This window comes from Coregonus lavaretus (assembly GCF_964263955.1).
Source record: "Coregonus lavaretus genome assembly, chromosome: 19".
Classification (NCBI taxonomy): domain Eukaryota; kingdom Metazoa; phylum Chordata; class Actinopteri; order Salmoniformes; family Salmonidae; genus Coregonus; species Coregonus lavaretus.
Window position 1 is genome coordinate 32,322,783 of NC_140006.1, and position 19,503 is coordinate 32,342,285.

The 19,503-nt window shown below is 42.0% G+C and overlaps 1 pseudogene across 1 annotated transcript in view; it reads right to left on the reverse strand.

The window, feature by feature from the left end:
- Positions 1-19,158, reverse strand: part of LOC311146699 (glypican-1-like) — a 138,472-nt pseudogene extending 119,314 nt beyond the window's left edge. Inside the window, exon 1 of the transcript in view lies at positions 19,001-19,158. The product of the transcript in view is annotated as a glypican-1-like (transcript). The remainder of the gene's footprint in view (positions 1-19,000) is intronic.
- Between the last annotated feature and the right edge of the window lie 345 nt (positions 19,159-19,503).

Sequence of the window (19,503 nt, forward strand, 5' to 3'; positions counted from 1 at the left end):
GTCCTATTACAACCACAGACACCATGCAGTCTGATATCAGATCACACAGCACAGACCAAACCCTATTATAACCACAGTCTCCATGTCTCCACCTCTAGCTTTTTACTTCTTCATTTATCTCCCTCTCTCTCTCATTCTGTTTTTATTCTCTCTCCCATCCTGTATTTTATCTCTCCTTTGCTTTTTCTCTCCATCTCATTCTCCTTTCACCCCCCCGTATCTATCTTTCTGTAGCTCCACCCTCTTTCTCTCGTTCTCTTTTTCTCCCTCTCTCTCTCTCTCTCTCTCTCTCTCCGTCTCTATCTCCAGTGAAACTTAGAGCCTGAAGGCTGTCACAATCTGGAGGTGATCTGTCAAACATGGCATCATACGTGAGGGGTCGAGCCAGGCTGGGTCACCATGGTCAATGTCACTGCACTGCTGCTGTGTGTGTGTGTGTGTGTGTGTGTGTGTGTGTGTGTTTTGCGTGCATGCATGCGTGTGAGTGAGGAAGCATTCATTACATATTCACCAATTGTATCACTATTATAACAGTATTAGCCATTTGTAGCCTTATCTAACCCTTGTGACTAAGAATTCAGGTTCTATGACCCAGTAGGCTACTGTGACCCTTCAGAAAAGTTTGCCAGCAAATGTGCTTCTCTATAAAGGTGGGGTTAAACACCCTGTTGTTTCATACTGCCTCCTCAGTACACCCTGGAGACAACTGGTACAGTAGGTGCCTCATCAGCCCTCGCAACACACACACACACACACACACACACGTTCCCCACACTCTCCCTAACGACAGAGAGAGAACATCTGCATGTGTGAAGAGGCCTAATTAAGAGGGTTTGTGAAACCATTAGAGGAAGGAAGAGATGATGTGTGTGCGTGTGTGTGTGTGTGTGTGTGTGTGTGTGTGTGTGTGTGTGTGTGTGTGTGTGTGTGTGTGTGTGTGTGCGTGTGTGTGTGTGTGTATGATGTAATCTGTCGAGACAGGGTCTTGGTCTACATACAATATATATATTGGACAGTTTACATACATGCTCTGTGTAGACCAGGGGGAGTCAAACTCATTTTGCCCCGGTGGTGCATTCGGTCTTCAACGAGCTCCGGAGAATTGGTTATATTTCCTTGCCGTTACAATCTGCTAAAAATTGTCCCCTATCCATCGTTTCTGGAATTCTCGATGCTAGTGATTATTAGCGAGCTGGACAGTCAAGAAACTATATGAATGTAGGTCCATTATCATTTCTACACAGTTTCGATTTGGCTTTAGTCATTTTAAAGTATATTGAGTTCGTTTCACCCCCTCTTTTTTGTTTTACTCAAACCACACCTGCGGGCCGGATTGGACCCTGTATGTTTGACACCCCTGGTCTAGACTATGGGAACAGGGGTTGGGTAAAGTAAAGTAGGAGTGCTGATCTAGGATCAGGTCCCCCCTGTCCATATAATCTTATTCATTATTATCTAAAAGGCTGAAGTGATCCTTGAACAGCACTTTTACTCTGAGACATGTTGTGAATATGGCAATAGTCTTACAGTATTTACACATTAAATGTAGTAGGCCGACAAACAATCTAGCCCTGTTTCATTCATGTAGCTACAACCTAAGGTGTTCAATACAGGTATAAAAAAATAAGAAGCGAGAGGATACATTAGATCATCAATCACACAGGCAACATTATTGTCCCCAGAACAATTAACTAGAATCTGATTCAAGTTAATCAGTCTGCATTGAAGAGGGAACAGGGGACAGAGAGAGGAGGGGAGCGAGAGCGGGACGGACAGAGAGCGGGACGGACAGAGAGCGGGACAGAGAGAGAGAGAGAGAGAATTCACAAAATGGGACAAACACCAAATTGAGACTCTGCATGCAGAATTCTGCAAAAACATCCTCCGTGTACAACGTAAAACACCAAATAATGCATGCAGAGCAGAATTAGGCCAATACCCGCTAATTATCAAAATCCAGAAAAGAGCCGTTAAATTCTATAACCACTTAAAAGGAAGCGATTCCCAAACCTTCCATAACAAAGCCATCACCTACAGAGAGATTAACTTGGAGAAGAGTCCCCTAAGTAAGCTTGTCATGGGCCTCTGTTCACAAACACAAACAGACCCCACACAGCCCCAGGACAACAACAACAACAACAACACAATTAGACCCAACCAAATCATGAGAAAACAAAAAGAGAATTACTTGACACATTGGAAAGAACAAACAAAAAAACAGAGCAAACTAGAATGCTATTTGGCCCTAAACAGAGAGTACACAGTGGCAGAATACCTGACCACTGTGACTGACCCAAACTTAAGGAAAGCTTTGACTATGTACAGACTCAGTGAGCATAGCCTTGCTATTGAGAAAGGCCGCCGTAGGCAGACCTGGCTCTCAAGAGAAGACAGGCTATGTGCACACTGCCCACAAAATGAGGTGGAAACTGAGCTGCACTTCCTAACCTCCTGCCAAATGTATGACCATATTAGAGACACATATTTCCCTCAGATTACAGCGATCCACAAAGAATTCGAAAACAAACCCAATTTTGATAAACTCCCTTATCTACTGGGTGAAAAACCACAGTGTGCCATCACAGCTGCAAGATTTGTGACCTGTTGCCACAAGAAAAGGGCAACCAGTGAAGAACAAACACCATTGTAAATACAACCCATATTTATGTTTATTTATTTTCCCATTTGTACTTTAACTATTTGCACATTGTTACAACACTGTATATATACATAATATGACATTTGAAATGTCTTTATTCTTTTGAAACTTCTGAGTGTAATGTTTACTGTTAATATTTATTGTTTATTTCACTTTTGTTTACTATCTACTTCACTTGCTTTGGTAATGTTAACACACGTTTCCCATGCCAATAAAGCCCTTAAATTGAAATTGAATTGAATTGAGAGAGAGAGAGAGAGAGAGAGAGAGAGAGAGAGAGAGAGAGAGAGAGAGAGAGAGAGAGAGAGAGAGAGAGAGAGAGAGAGAGAGAGAGAGAGAGAGAGAGAGAGAGAGAGAGAGAGAGAGAGAGAGAGAACATTAAAGAGGGAGAGTAGATCACATTGACTGCACTCAATAAAATGAGTAGAGCCGCTTGGTATGGCATACACAACCACACTAAACAAAGTGAGGAGACTCAGACTGGGGGAATGACTTGGGTCCTCCTAGGGGAGGAAGCAGTAGTTAGGAACTTAGAGAGTCTACTTACTCCGGTAGTGATGGTGTGTGTGTGTGTGTGTGTGTGTGTGTGTGTGTGTGTGTTTTGCGTGTGTGCATGCGTGTGTGTGAGGAAGCATTCATTACATATTCACCAATTGTATCACTATTATAACAGTATTAGCCATTTGTAGCCTTATCTAACCCTTGTGACTAAGAATTCAGGTTCTATGACCCAGTAGGCTACTGTGACCCTTCAGAAAAGTTGTGCTTCTCTATAAAGGTGGGGTTAAACACCCTGTTGTTTCATACTGCCTCCTCAGTACACCCTGGAGACAACTGGTACCGGAGGAGATCCGTCAAACATGGCATCACACGTGAGGGGTCGAGCCAGGCTGGGTCACCATGGTCAATGTCACTGCACTGCTGCTGTGTGTGTGTGTGTGTGTGTGTGTGTGTGTGTGTGTGTGTGTGTGTGAGCGTAAATTACACACCTCCTCCTCTGTGGACCTATTATGCTCTCTTACAGTGTTTCCCCTAGAGCCTTGTTTAAGGCGGGGCGCCACGTCCCCCAAGGCAACCTTCAGGGCTGACATTTTCCATGGAAAGACTTGCTGCCATATAGTTTAGACATGGGGGAAGCAGTAACTATGTGAAGGTTGACCAGGTAGGGTTTATCGTGGACTAGAGCACATGCCAGAGCAGTAAAAGAAAGGTAATAGAAAAGTAATACTGTCATAGAGAAAAGTAATACTGTCATAGAGAAAAGTAATACTGTCATAGAGAAAAGTAATACTGTCATAGAGAAAAGTAATACTGTCATAGAGGAAAGTAATACTGTCATAGAGAAAAGTAATATTACTTCTTGTCACTTCAGATTTTCAGCTATTCTACTGAGAATATTGCTAGCAAGGACATGATCCAAAAAAGATTGCCTTGGCTGGCTTACACTCACATACAACCTCTCTGGCAGAGAGGAGCAGGGTCGACACAAATCAAATCAAAATCTATTTGCCACATGCGCCGAATACAACAGGTGTAGACATTACCGTGAAATGCTTACTTACAGCCCTTAACCAACAATGCATTTATTTCTTAATAAAAAAGTAAAATAAAACAACAACAACAAAAAAGTGTTGAGAAACAAAGAGTAGAAGTAAAATAAAATAACTGTAGGGAGGCTATATAGAGGGGGGTACCGGTGCAGAGTCAATGTGCGGGGGCACCGGCTAGTTGAGGTAGTTGAGGTAATATGTACATGTGGGTAGAGTTAAAGTGACTCTGCATAAATAATTAACAGAGTAGCAGCAGCGTAAAAAGATGGGGTGGTGATGCAAATAGTCTGGGTAGCCATGATTAGATGTTCAGGAGTCTTATGGCTTGGGAGTAGAAGCTGTTGAGAAGCCTTTTGGACCTAGACTTGGCGCTCCGGTACCGCTTGCTATGCGGTAGCAGAGAGAACAGTCTATGACTAGGTTGGCTGGAGTCTTTGACAATTTTGAGGGCCTTCCTCTGACACCGCCTGGTATAGAGGTCCTGGATGGCAGGAAGCTTGGCCCCAGTGATGTACTGGGCCGTACGCACTACCCACTGTAGTGCCTTGCGGTCGGAGGCCGAGCAGTTGCCATACCAGGCGGTGATGCAACCAGTCAGGATGCTCTCGATGGTGTAGCTGTATAACTTTTTGAGGATCTGAGGATCATGCCAAATCTTTTCAGTCTCCTGAGGGGGAATAGGCTTTGTCGAGCCCTCTTGCTGGAATGAGGGGGTACAATTCTGCATTTGACAGAACCCATTCCTCTGAAAACAAAAGCAGAGACACATTGCCACCCCTGCAGACACACACACACACATACACATTCACAGTCACAGTCACACAGACACACGTACACACGTATACACACACTGACACCCACACACAAAGTAAACCATGCTGGGCAGCACTCCTCTGAAATGTCGTGGCCCTCCAGGAGGCTGTTCTGTGCTTTATGTGTGTGTGTGTGTGTGTGTGTGTGTGCGTGTGCGTGTGTGCGTGTGTGTGTGCTTGTTTGCATCTGTATCTGCATCTGCAGGGGTCATAACCGAATCTGTGAAGTCCCACTCTCACATCTGAAGAGCAACAGGGGGCAATGAAAATGAGAATGAAGGAAAAAGAAGAAAAAATAAGTAGGGTGAATAGGAATTGACAGTCCCAGTTGTCAGAAAAGACAGAGGAGCCCTTATGACAGTTACCCGCCTGGAACAGCACAGTCAAGGTTTGGTCTCCTTAAAGTTGGTGGCAGCTCAGATGGCACTAGTTTTAGTGTTACAAAGCACTTATATTTGAACAGTGCAGGATAAATGTTGAGATTCAATGTCTGTCAATGTCTGTTAGTTGACCACCTCCATACCTTCTCTCTTTTGTCAAAGAACCCCCAGAGTAATCAACTACTCTCACAGTCTCACGTCAGAATTAGACGTTCATCCATGTTTCTCAAACGACAAATTTCGAAGTGTTTAAGCTTAAGTTTAGGCATTAACTCCGAAATCTTAAGGTTAGGCATTAACTCTGAATGGTTAAGGAAAGGGTAAAGGTTTGAGATAGGCTTAAAACCAAAATCTCAAAAACAACTTTCTATCGCTGGATTCAAACCTGCAACCTTAGGAATCAGAGGCAGATGCTAACACCTATCCGCTAACCCCGTCCACAACACCCTAGCAAACAAAACCTACTTCAAGGTAACAGCGCTCGGGTGACCTGACTGAGAATAACGGCAAACAGCATTTCTTCACCCCTCCTCTTTATCTATTCATCGAATATCCCTATCCTCTCTCTTTCCCAATGTGGAACATAGAGCAGGAACAATCAAGGATCGTCCTCCTCCCCCATCGTTCATCCTCCTCCATCCCTCCTTTCTCCTCTCTTCCTCCTGTCTTCTCTTCCCCAACCTGCAGGCCAGAGCCTTTCCAACCTGAAGGGCCGAGCAGAGCTCCCTAACCTCCTCTGTTCCCCTCTGGAGAAGACCAAACACACAGTCTGTTTCATGCTCCCGGCACACCATCACGGTTTAATGCTTCAACAGACTGACTACCGACATCAGCATTATAACAACTCCTGAACGTACACCACACAGTATAAACACACACCAATTCACAGCAGCACACTGACTTTCAACTGCTGAGGATTAATGATGAGACACACTCACACATGCGCACACACACACACACACACACACACAGTCTTGTTTAACTAACCTTGTGGGGACTCACAATACCACCTAACCCTAAACCTAACCCTAACCGTTACCCTAACCTTAACCTTAACCTTAACCCTAACCCCAAAACCTAACCTAAACCCTAACCCTAACCCTAACTCCAAAGCCTAACCCTTTAACCCCTAACCCTAATTCTAACACTAACACAAATTCTAACCTTAACCATAAACCCCCTACAAATAGCCTTTTTCCTTTTGGGGACTGACTAAATGTCCCCAGTTGGTTAAATGTTTGTTCATTTAATATTATTGTGGGGACTTCTGATCCAACACACACACTCACACTCACTCACACAAAAACAAACACACACACTCCTACACCCACCCACGCTCACACACATCAATGCACAACTCACAGACTGCTAAATAATTTATTGCTATTCAGACAGTGAGTCAGACAGAGACACTAGGGCGATTCCACTCCAGCTGTTTCTCAGATTTAGGTGGCAATTCTCACTTAGGAACTTCATTGGGAGGAAGGATGTTTAACATGCTTTTTACATTTGCATCACAAACAATTTTGGGGAAATCATGAAGAAAGTGGTCATTTTAGGCCCTTTTTATAACGATACATGCCTATTGTACGACCCTATGATCTGTGAACCGTACATGATACAGACAACATCTTGGTGTCATTATACTCCTTATAGTGTGCTCTAAAATATGGAGTATGTCTAGATTCTGAAATAAAAAATGTCACATTCACTTATTCAACATTAAAGATATTAAAGCTGCAATATGTAACTTTTTGGGCGACCCGACCAAATTCACATTGAAATGTGTGTTACAGATCTGTTTTTCTCATTGAAAGCAAGTCTAAGAAGCAATAGATCTGTTCTATGTGCGATATTTTTATGCGTCCTGTTCTTAAGTTTAGTTTTTAAGTTTAGTTACTTTTGGTTTTGTACACCAGCTTCAAACAGCTGAAAATACAATATTTTTGGTTATGGAAAATATATTTCACAGCGGTTTAGATGGCACAATGATTATCTACACTACACTTGCTTGTTTTGTCACATAAACTGAAATTAGGTGAACTATTAGAATTTTAGCAACCAGTAAATGGCGGAGCGATTTCTGCATAGTGTATCTTTAATAATATTCATAGCTCAAAACTACCCTTTTTGATTTTGTTTATTTTAAGACATATTGTTTGGAACAATATACTCTACAAGTACATCACATTTCCAGAGTGGGCTCTCTGCTAGTTCTGAAGGTATGATACATTTTATGAGCGCCACCAATACAGTGAACAGGAAATGTATTCTAAGGGAACTCTCTCTGCTGGTGATTTGCTGACTGTGCAATCCTAAAGGAGGGCTATGATGACCTATGATGTCAAATTCTACGTATAAAATGGGTCATATCATTAAAAGTACCAGAGAGCTCACTCTGGAAATGTGATATTAATATGCAGTTGGTCCCTCCTTTGCTGATATAACAGCCTCCACTCTTCTGGGAAGGCTTTCCACCAGATGTTGGAACATTGCTGCAGGGACTTGCTTCCATTCAGCCAAAAGAGCATAAGTGAGGTTGGGCACTGATGTTGGGTGATTAGGCCTGGCTCGCAGTCAGCGTTCCAATTCATCCCAAAGATGTTCGATGGAGTTGAGGTCAGGGCTCTTTACAGGCCAGTCAAGTTCTTCCACACCGATCTCAACAAACCATTTCTGTATGGACCTTGCTTTGTGCACGGAGGCATTGTCATGCTGTAACAGGAAAGGGCCTTCCCCAAACTGTTGCCACAAAGTTAGAAGCACAGAATCATCTAGAATGTCATTGTGTGCTGTAGCGTTAAGATTTCCCTTCACTGGTACCAAGGGGCCTAGCCCGAACCATGAAAAACAGCCCCAGACCATTATTCCTCCTCCACCAAACTTTACAGTTGGCACTAGGCATTCGGGCTGGTAGCATTCTCCTGGCATCTGCCAAACCCAGATTCGTCCGTCGGACTGCCAGATTGTGAAGTGTGATTCATCACTCTAGAGAACGTGTTTCCACTGCTCCAGAGTCCAACGGCGGAGAGTTTTACACCACTCCAGCCAACGCTTGGCAAAGGGCATGGTGATCTTAGGCTTCTGTACGGGTGCTCGGCCATGGAAACCCATTTCATGAAGCTCCCGACAAACAGTTATTGTGCTGACGTTGCTTCCAGAGGAAGTTTGGAACTCAGTAGCGAGTCTTGCAACTGAGGACAGACGATTTTTACGCGCTGCACTCTGTGAGCTTGTGTGGCCTACCACTTCGCGCCTGAGCCGTTGTTGCTCCTAGATGTCTCCACTTAACAATAACAGCACTTACAGTTGATCGGGGCAGCTCTAGCAGGGCAGAAATGTTCTGAACTGACTTGTTGCAAAGATGGCATCCTATGACGGTGCCACGTTGAAAGTCACTGAGCTCTTTAGTAAGGCCATTCTACTGCCAATGTTTGTCTATGGAGATTGCATGGCTGTGTACTCCATTTTATACACCTGTCAGCAATGGGTTTGGCTGAAATAGCCGAATCCACTAATTTGAAGGGGTGTCAACATACTTTTGTATATATAGTGTATATGTCTAAAAAATAAGCAAAATCAAAAAGGGTAGTTTTGAGATATTCATATTCATATTTTTTATGTTGAATAAATGAATGTGATATTTTTTATGCATATTTTAGAGCACACTATAAGGAGTAGAATGACACCTAGATGTTGTCCGTATCATGTATGGTTCACAGATCATAGTGTTACAGGAGGCAAGTACTGTTCTAAAAATTGCCTAAAATGGCCACTTTCATCACGATTTTCTAAGAAAAATGTTTGTGATACAAATGTAAAAAGCATGTGAAACATCCTTCCTCTCAAATTAAGTTTCTATGTGAGACTTGCCAGAGCAATCTGAGATACCAAAAATATTTTCCACTCCCGATAGCGTGGAATCACCCACTAGGCAGTCCTTTTATCTCAGAATATCATGCACCAACAGATGACTATAGCCACTTCGCTATATGCTAACATACACCTACAAATTATCCTTATTAATCATTATCTTGAAGTCAAGTAAAGCAATCTTCACTCACAGAAAGGAAATGAGAAAGTTAACTATATATATATATATACAGTACACTTTGTTTAACACTTTTTTGTTTACTACATGATTCCATATGTGTTATTTCATAGTGTTTATGTCTTCATTATTATTTTAAAATGTAGAAAATAGTTTTTTTTTAAATAAAGAAAAAGCCTTGAATGAGTAGGTGTGTCCAAACTTTTGACTTGTACTGTACATGTTGGTTGTTTTTCTCTAGGATGCCCACAGGCCTCACAATACTGGTCTTAAGGTACCAGTTGAAAAAATGATTGGAGGTATATGGAGACTGTTCTGAAGTGTCTCAGAGATATAAGAAAGATCAGGAAACATTTATTTCTGTATTTTATTACATGCATTTAACACATTTTCCTTTAGATTTTTTGGGGGAATGTCTGTTGTTCAATGTGTTTGTATGGGCTAATAGAAAAACATTTTCTTTTTGGGGGGGGATACTTCAAGGGGTCTTAAAATTCAAAATCAAACAGCTAAATGATCCTTGGTATGACTTTCTTAAAATAATTCCATATAGCTTAGCATGTGATAGTTGACTATCTCTGAGTCGTCAGCTGGTCCTCAGTGTTGTGCTAGTGTTCCAGTGGAGGGAACAAGTGTCTGTCTGTATTTAACCTCTGGGCTGAAAGCAGTGTGTAGGGCAGCAGATACACAGCCACTATTAGCATATCATTAGCCCCAGTAAGAGGTGACATTGAGCCACTGGGAACGTTTGTGTAGTTGCATTGTGTTTCACGCCACATACACACACCGACAAGTGTGCGCGAGTGTGCATTCACACGCACACACACGTGCAAACTCAAAAGCATGCACACATGCATGCACGAACACACCACACCACCACCACCAAGGCTAATATCTCAGCTAGGGGGCGCTATCCTGAAATGCTGACAACTGTATTAAGCCTACCAGACTCTCTTGATTAAAGTGACAGTCAGTGAATAAAATAAGGGCTTGAAGAATGGTACAAAAACAGCAAAGACAAGGTTGCATCAAGGGTCTTTGAAATACCAGAAATGTCTAAGGGCTAAACAACATCGACCAGACACCCAATGTAAGCTTTGATGAATCAAGGTTTGAAGTATGGTTCTGTCGATCAGTTAGTTAAATACTTTCATAGTATTTTTGTTTGTCATCATCAGGGCCTTCTGTTTTTCCTGGTCTGGTCAGGTCAGGGGGTGGGGATAGGGAAAACTCCTGGCCTTATTCATAAGCTGGTTGGTGAAGGGACTAGATAGGTTTCCACCATGTTGCTTAGACCTGTCATGTTTTGTCAGATCAGTGATTGTGGAGGAAAGGACAAAATGGAAGGCAGATAGTAAATACTATTGAGACACAGCCGCTTGCATCGTCAGAAGATAGGATAGGCAGCATAGTAATTAGCAGCGGGTTAGCAGAACTCTTATGGATTTCACTTTCCATGACATACCTAGTAAAAACACATATCAATAAATCATACTTAAGTGGGTATTTCCATTGTTGTTGCAAAGAAAAAGCCATATCTCAGACTGGCCAATAAAAAGAAAAGATTAAGATGGCTTTTTCTTTGCAACTCTGCCTAGAAAGTCAGCATCCCGGAGTCGCCTCTTCACTGTTGACGTTGAGACTGGTGTTTTGCAGGTACTATTTAATGAAGCTGCCAGTTGAGGACCTGTGAGGCGCCTGTTTCTCAAACTAGACACTCTAATGTGGTCCTCTGTAGCTCAATTGGTTGAGCATGGCGCTTGTAATGCCAGGGTAGTGGGTTCGATCCCTGGGACCACCCATACGTAAAATTGTATGCACACATGACTGTATGTCGCTTTGGATAAAAGCGACTGCTAAATGGCATATTATTATTATTTGTCCTCTTACTCAGTTGTGCACCGGGGCCTCCCACACCTCTTTCTATTCTGGTTAGAGCCAGTTTGCGCTGTTCTGTGAAGGGAGTAATACATAGCATTGTACGAGATCTTCAGTTTCTTGGCAATTTCTCGCATGGAATAGCCTTCATTTCTCAGAACAAGAATAGACTGACGAGTTTCAGAAGAAAGTTCTTTATTTCTGGCCATTTTGAGCCTGTAATCGAACCCACAATTGCTGATAATGGGCCTCTGTACGCCTATGTAGATATTCCATTAACAATCAGCCGTTTCCAGCTACAATAGCCATTTACAACATTAACAATGTCTACACTGTATTTCTGATCAATTTGATGTTATTTTAATGGACAAAAAAATTGCTTTTCTTTCGAAAACAAGGACATTTCTAAGTGACCCCAAACTTTTGAACGGTAGTGTATGTCATCCTGTCAAAGACAAAACAATCCTTAAGCCATCATGAGGGTAATGAGAAGGAGAGGCAGGGTGTGTTTGTGTGTGTGTGGGTGTGTGTGTGTATGTATGTGTGTGAGTGTATGTGTGTATGTGTGAGTGTATGTGTGTATGTGTGAGTGTATGTGTGTATGTGTGTGTGTATGTGTGTATGTGTGTATGTGTGTGTGTATGTGTGTATGTGTTTGTGTATGTGTGTGTGTATGTATGTGTGTGTATGTATGTGTGTGTGTATGTGTGTGTGTATGTGTGTATGTGTGTGTGTATGTGTGTGTGTATGTATGTGTGTGTATGTATGTGTGTGTGTGTGTGTATGTGTGTATGTGTGAGTGTATGTGTGTATGTGTGTGTGTGGTCTAACTTTACTATCATTTTGGGTTCCAAAGGTCCTCGCAAGGGTTGTAAAACCAGGACAATTATATCAATTGGGGACATTTCACCAGTCCCCAAAAGGAAAAATGCTATTTTAGGCTTAGGGGTTAGGTTTAAGGTCAGGGTTACAATTAGGGTTAGGGTTAGAATTAGGGTTAGGGGTTACGATTAGGGTTAGGTTTAGGGGTTAGGGGTTAGGTTTAGTTTTAGGGTTAAGGGTGTGGGGTTAAGGTTAGGGTTAGGTTTAGGGTTAGGGGTTAGGAAAAATAGCATTTTGAACGGGAATGCATTTTTTGGGTCCCCACTTGGATAGTAAAACCAACGTGTGTCTGTGTCTCTGTGTGTGTGTGCGTGTGTGTGTGTGTGTGTGTGTGCGTGCAGGCGCATGTGATGTGGTATGATGCAAACAAAATCATTACCTCCACTCACAGTAAACACAGTGGAAATCTGTGATGATTATCAGGTATGACAATGTGCACTTTACATGACATAAATCTTACACAGTAGGCTAATAACAATGGAAATACCCACTTAAGTATGATTTATTGATATGTGTTTTTACTAGGTATGTAATGGAAAGTGAAATCCATAAGAGTTCTGCTAACCCGCTGCTAATTACTATGCTGCCTATCCTATCTTCTGACGATGCAAGCGGCTGTGTCTCAATAGTATTTACTATCTGCCTTCCATTTTGTCCTTTCCTCCACAATCACTGATCTGACAAAACATGACAGGTCTAAGCAACATGGTGGAAACCTATCTAGTCCCTTCACCAACCAGCTTATGAATAAGGCCAGGAGTTTTCCCTATCCCCACCCCCTGACCTGACCAGACCAGGAAAAACAGAAGGCCCTGATGATGACAAACAAAAATACTATGAAAGCAAAGTCGTCAATTTTACTGTATTGAGATCTAGCCACTAGCCCATCTAACCACTCCTCCAACTCTCCTCTCTCTCTCCCAGAGTGAATCACAATGATGGACTGGGCATGCAACCTTGAGCCAGTCTCAGCCGATACATTAGTCTGATCAAGCCCACAGTCCTTACAGTCCCTCCAGCGGAAGAAAGAATGATCGGGAAGAAATGTCACAGGTCAGATGCAACATTCAGGTGTCTCACAATTGGGAGTTATAAATCAAAATGTTGGCTACATCACTGAGCTGTTTAATATGCCAGACCGAGATGTTATTTATGTTAGTTAGCATAGAGGGTACAGAGATATGACTGATATAAACTCTCTCTCTCTCGCTCTTCCTCTTCTGTCTCTTTCTTTCTCTCTCACTCCCTTCACTCTCTCTGTTGCAGTCTCTCTCCTTTCTTTCTCGTCCTCTCCTCTCGTCCCTCTCCCTCTCCTTCTCTCTTTCTCTCTCACAATCTCTCTGTCTCTCTCTGTCTACTTTCTCTCTCTCTCACAATCTCTCTCTCTCTCTCTCTCTCTCTCTCACAATCTCTCTCTCTCTCTCTCTCACAATCTCTGTCTCTCTCTCTCTCTCTCTCACAATCTCTCTCTCTCTGTCTCTCTCTCTCTTTCTCTCTTTCTCTCTCTCTCTCTCTCTGTCTACTTTCTCTCTCTCTCTCTCTGTGTACTTTCTCTCTCTCTCTGTCTCTCTCTCTCTCTCTCTGTCTACTTTCTCTCTCTCTCTCTCTCTCTCTCTCTCTCTCTCTCTCTCTCTCGCTGACCTCAGATTTATTATTATTATTATTATTATTTATTTACCTTTATTTCAATAGGGAAGTCATATTGAGACTAACGTCTCTTTTAGAAATGATCCCTGCACATTTGTAAGGTCCACAGCACCAAAAAAAAAGAAAGAAAACATTTACTGTCAAAAGAAGACAGATTTGTTCTCAACACAATGGATTAGACATTTAGAAGAAAAATAGTTGTCACTGCGACTGGCCCTGGCATTAATTCCGCCCATTGATTTATATAGTATGGTTAATCAATTTGATTAGGACTGTCCCATTAGCACAGGGACTTCCCGGGTTTATGATGTATGACTTAGTGACCCTGACACTTTCATCACATTTACATCCCCCTCTCTCATGTTAATACAGGTAATTTACAAACACTTCACAATCACATTTGTGACCTGTTTCAGGAAGCTAGGCGTATGTCACACGTCACTACTTCACAGGAGAGGCATTTGAATGTTTTTTTATTCATTTATCAAAATGTGTTTTTTGTTAGAAATGCCTTCTGGAACATGTACACTTTCATGTGCCTTAATAACAAACTTGTATGCCATCTGTAAATACGAATACAATTGTTAAATTACGAGCCTAGGTGGTTTAGCCATGGAAAAAGACAGGAACCTTCCCGCTAGCAATGATTGGCTGAGATAATGTATTGGCTGGACATGCCGAGAGACGATTTCGGATTTGTCTGCAATGTAGCATGCTTCTGTCTATAACATGAGCTGTCCAGTAGGTGTAGATAATCATTGCTACCGCAGCTTTTTTGAAAGATATAACGTTAGCCATGGAGAACTGCAAAAGTGTAGCTACTGATCTCCACAACATTCCTGCTCTGAATTTAGCAGGCGCTATTGACAAAGATCAGTGGGGAAAAGTTGTGGGCTAATTTCTGCATACGGTCAGTGTGAACCAGAGTGACTTGACACAACGCGGGCCAAACAAGCTGTACAAACAAAATGGAAACGACACAGGACATCTTACTTAGTTAGCTAAAGGGGTTCTAGTCTGCCGTGAAGTGTTCATCCATGTATACGGGTAAGAGTCTAGCTACATTTTCAGATATTATACATTTCTATTTTTGTCAGAAAGTCATTTTAATTGCAAGTGAAAACATACTGTTAGCTAGCTAGTGAACGTTAGCTTTTTGGCTCCTAGCTAACGTTACGTGTATGATCTGTGTAGTAATATTATTAATATCTCAGAAACCCATTTGCATTGCTAGTTATAGCCTAATGTTAGCTAGCTAACTAACATTGAACTTATTTGGTTAGCTTTAGCTACCTACAGATTCATACTACAGCATTTCATGCATGACGGCTAGCTATGACAATACGTTTGTATTAATACTGTATGGGTTGCTATTATGGTTCATTGTTTAGCTAGCTAGCTAGCTAGCTACATGTCTAAACAAAAGACTCCACTTCACCAGATGGTTACATTACCCATCAAGTTAGCAAGGGGTGTCTGGGGGTAATTACAGCCATCTATTGTATTTCATGAACAGGTGTACATGTCTAGACAATAGTGACCCCATCCACTTAGCTAGATGTGGCTGGGGGTGGTTATAGCATTTATTTCACATGACCCATCAAAGTGTGTCTGGGTAAGCATCATCTGGACACTTTCAATTTTTTATATTGCTACTATGCAAATGTATAAGTAACCATTTCACTGTACCGTTTACACCTTCTGTATCCTGTGCATGTGATAAATAAACGTAGATTATATTATAAATAGTTTGTGTTTACCAGAGACAGTAATGTGAAGGACAACATGACGTGCACCAAAGTCAGATTAGGACAGGGATCATCAACTAGATTCAGACGCGGGCCGATTTTTTCTTGAGCGGATGGTCGGGGGGCCGGAACATAACTACAAATCATTTGTAGACGGCAAATTGACAACAAGAAGCCCAAACAGATATAATGTTTGACAAAAACATAATCATTTCAAACCTTGCTTACATTTGGATACAATCATGTTTCTCTCTATTATGAATGGGAATATTTCGGAACAGATTTCTTAAATTAAAATTTCTGGAGCTGATTTCCTGGTGTTTTTAGTCAATTGTGTCCAACAATAAAAAAAATAAAAAATTCTCATTTTTTTGCTCAGAAAACTTGGGGGCCAAATAAAACCACCCGCGGGCCAAATTCGGCCTGCGGGCCGCCAATTGGGGAACCCTGGATTAGGATATAGGCCAAGGACTAAATAAAGTGTATTTCTTTCTGGAGTTTTTCCTTATTTTAGTAACTTTCACCACTTTTAGTCTTGAAATCTTTGATTGTTTACTACACTACCTTACTCACTCTGTTTAGCACATGGCCTCACATGTGAATCCTTAAAGAGATGGGTGGGGCTAAGGCTTAAGAGGGTGTAAACGATGCTGAATAGGTGTAGACAAAGAAGAGCTCTCCAGTAGGTAAACCAAAACATTCAAGGGCCATTTTCTCAAAAGTGGGGTTACAAGTTTATCAACTTTCAAAGCAGAATTACTTTCCCATGGTTCCTCAACTGCAGTGTATGAAATATCATTTTGTAGCTCTACTTTTATCCAATGTAAAAAACACAATTTCAAATTTTGCAACATAAGACTGAATCGAGGTGGTCGATCACATTTTAGCAATCACATGACTCATTTTAGCAATCACAATCACATAGTGATTAACTTTAGCATTAGGCTATGGATTGAGCATAGTGATAAAGACGTCTTTGGGAAGAGTAGTGCTTGAACATATAGTAGTATGGGAAGAAAGTACATACTGTACTATTACTTCTATAATACTAACACTTCCGTAAACTATGGGTATCTGTGTATATTGTATACTGTATGTGCCAATAGCCTACATTATTATTGCAATTGTCCTGCATTGCACCACATTGTCTCTTTAATATACAGTACTGTATCTGCAGTATCTTGAACAGTGTTGAATTAAAACACAGTTGACAGCACAGTGAGTCACTCAAGTCTCCTGCACCTTACTGTTCTAAAGTGCCATGACGCATGGCCATTCTTCTGCCCTTATATCATTGTAAATAGTAGGTCCGTACATAAAATGAACGTATTGCTCCCTCCGGTAGCTGACTATAGCCTATACAACAAGATCTCACAGTTTGACAAATTTGACTTCAGATTCTGACGTTTATCCACGTTTCTCCTAACGTCAAATTTCAAAGTTACTCCAAATGTCAAATTTCAAAGTTGTTTTGACACCCTGAGTTGCCAGGGTCGATCAGTTGAGCCTCCTGGAAAGGCGGCTCATGGCTGGTTAAATTTAGGCTTTAATTACAAATGGTTATGTTAAGGGTTAAGGTTTGGGATAGGGTTCAAATAAAAAACAAGTGTCTAGCACTGGGACTGAACCCGCGACCCTCGGAGACAGAGCTCAACGCTTACCCAAGCCTTCTTGATGGTAATAGTGCTCACCGTTGCCCCTACCTGAGGGTTTTGAAGGCATCTCCTGACGTCTTCGGACTCGCTGGCCTATATACTGTAACTATGTGATTGCTTTCTCACTGTGCTGGAGTGCGGACTGGGAACCAGCACAGTGTAGTAACTAACCCAACAGATCTTATAGTTTCCCTTTGAAATTTGACGTTTTATGGATGAACCGCTATTTATGCGTGGTTACAGGGTTAAAACAGAAACAACTCAAAGGGTTAAGTTTAGGTATTAATTCCAAGTGGTTAAGGTTAGGGCTATGGTTTTGGGAAGGCTTAATCTTACTGCAGTGGGCTAAATCAGGGTCACACAGAGTGTTCTTGGTAGTCTTAAACAAATCTACTTTGAAACAAAAGTATATACCTCACACACGGTTATGGGCTTAAAAACAGAAGACACCTGTGCCATGTCAAATATAGAGTTGAAATGTATTCAATTTTGAGTTTGCATCCCAATATTACACTTTATATACATCACAGAAGACTGAAATATAACAAAACCATTTGACATAAAAACATCGGATTTCCGGGGGTTTTTGAAATAATGTTTATGAATTATAATATAATGAAAAATATTAATACCATTCCACCCATGAGGCCACTAGAGGGCGATTTGGTCACTTGACTGCAGTAAAGGGCTACAACAAAATTATTAAAAACAACGCACCACTTTTCTATCAAATACATCAAATAGTCTCAAGGCTTGCTAGAGCATTGTGAACTGTGGTGGCTCAGTGGTCCGAGCATCACAAGTTTGCACCCAGTGCCCAGTCTATTTCTAGTGATCAGGCTGAACTAACCACCATGGTTGAATGAGAGAATGAAGAGAGTGAGAAAGAGAGAGAGAGAGAGAGAGAGAGAGAGAGAGAGAGAGAGAGAGAGAAAGAGAGAGAGAGAGAGAGAGACAGAGAGAGAGAGAGAGAGAGAGAGAGAGAGAGAGAGAAAGAGAGAGAGAGAGAGAGAGAGAGAGAGAGAGAGAGAGAGAGAGAGGAGAGAGAGAGAGAGAGAGAGAGAAGTGAGAGAGAGAAGAATAGAACGAGGGGGGGGGGGGGCTGAGGTTCACTGCAAGGGGAATTATTAGACTGGTTGAAAGGCAGAGCAGCGCGGGATACTCAGACATGAAGGATATGCATGATCACTACTGGCTAGAAGTAGCCAACAAGCTGATGACAAATAAGAAGTGAATAATGGGTTCTTTTGACTTAGTGTTTTTCAAATCCAAGGTGTGGTTCCACTTGAAAGTGACATTTTCTGCTTCACTACAAAACTTTGCAGTAGGCTACAAATTGTAAAGGACCAGTACAACGTTTTTAAATCATGGCATGTTTAACATAGCCTACCGTTTCTGAGGGGGTGACAATGAATGCTGAAGCACAATAACTATCAGTTTAACCTGCAAACCTGAGTGAACCTAAGTAGCCTAGTATATTTGCAGAGGAAGCAGAGTTTGCGGTGCTGCAAAGAACATATTTTTGGAACATAATTTTCATCTGTTAGGTAGGCTACTTACAAGCCTACCTATCTTATTCTCAGAACTGTAAATAATCTACAGTGGTTTAGCCTATTATCAAGGGGTCAGGTGTTACAGTAATCATCTATTTCATACACAAATACAGTTCTTATCTCCATGAACACAAAGTCAATTGGATACACAAAGCAGCATTATAGTGATAGACACAGTAGCCTACCTGATATTTCCGACTGGGCACTCCGTTCAGACTGAATCCCTTGCCGTTGTAGAACTGTCGGATATCCGAACAACTCTGAGCTTTTCCGCTCCCCATATCCCCGAATCCGGGACCGTCAGCGCGCAAAACACCAGAGCCATAAGCAAGGGGAAATCCATCCTACCCTATTACCGTCACACGACCAAGTGCAAATCCGAAAGAGGGGTGTAGTGTAATTGAGCTAAGTCCTAAACAACGGGATTCATCTGATGCCAGCCTTTTGTCCAAACTCCTCAGTTAGGTTGTGCTTCGCTACTGTCGCTGTGCACGTCCCCTCTCCTGTTGGTTCGCTGCGTCCGGTCTCTGCGCAGTGCTGCACCCGGAGCGTGTGTGTGTGGAGGGGGAGAGCAGTCCCGTTTCTTCTCAGGGCAGCTCGAGGGGCTTTTGGGTTTCAATGTAGATAAATCAACCACTGTATCAATTTCACACAATTTCTCTGCGCCTCTGGGGAAGGCGATTCGGTA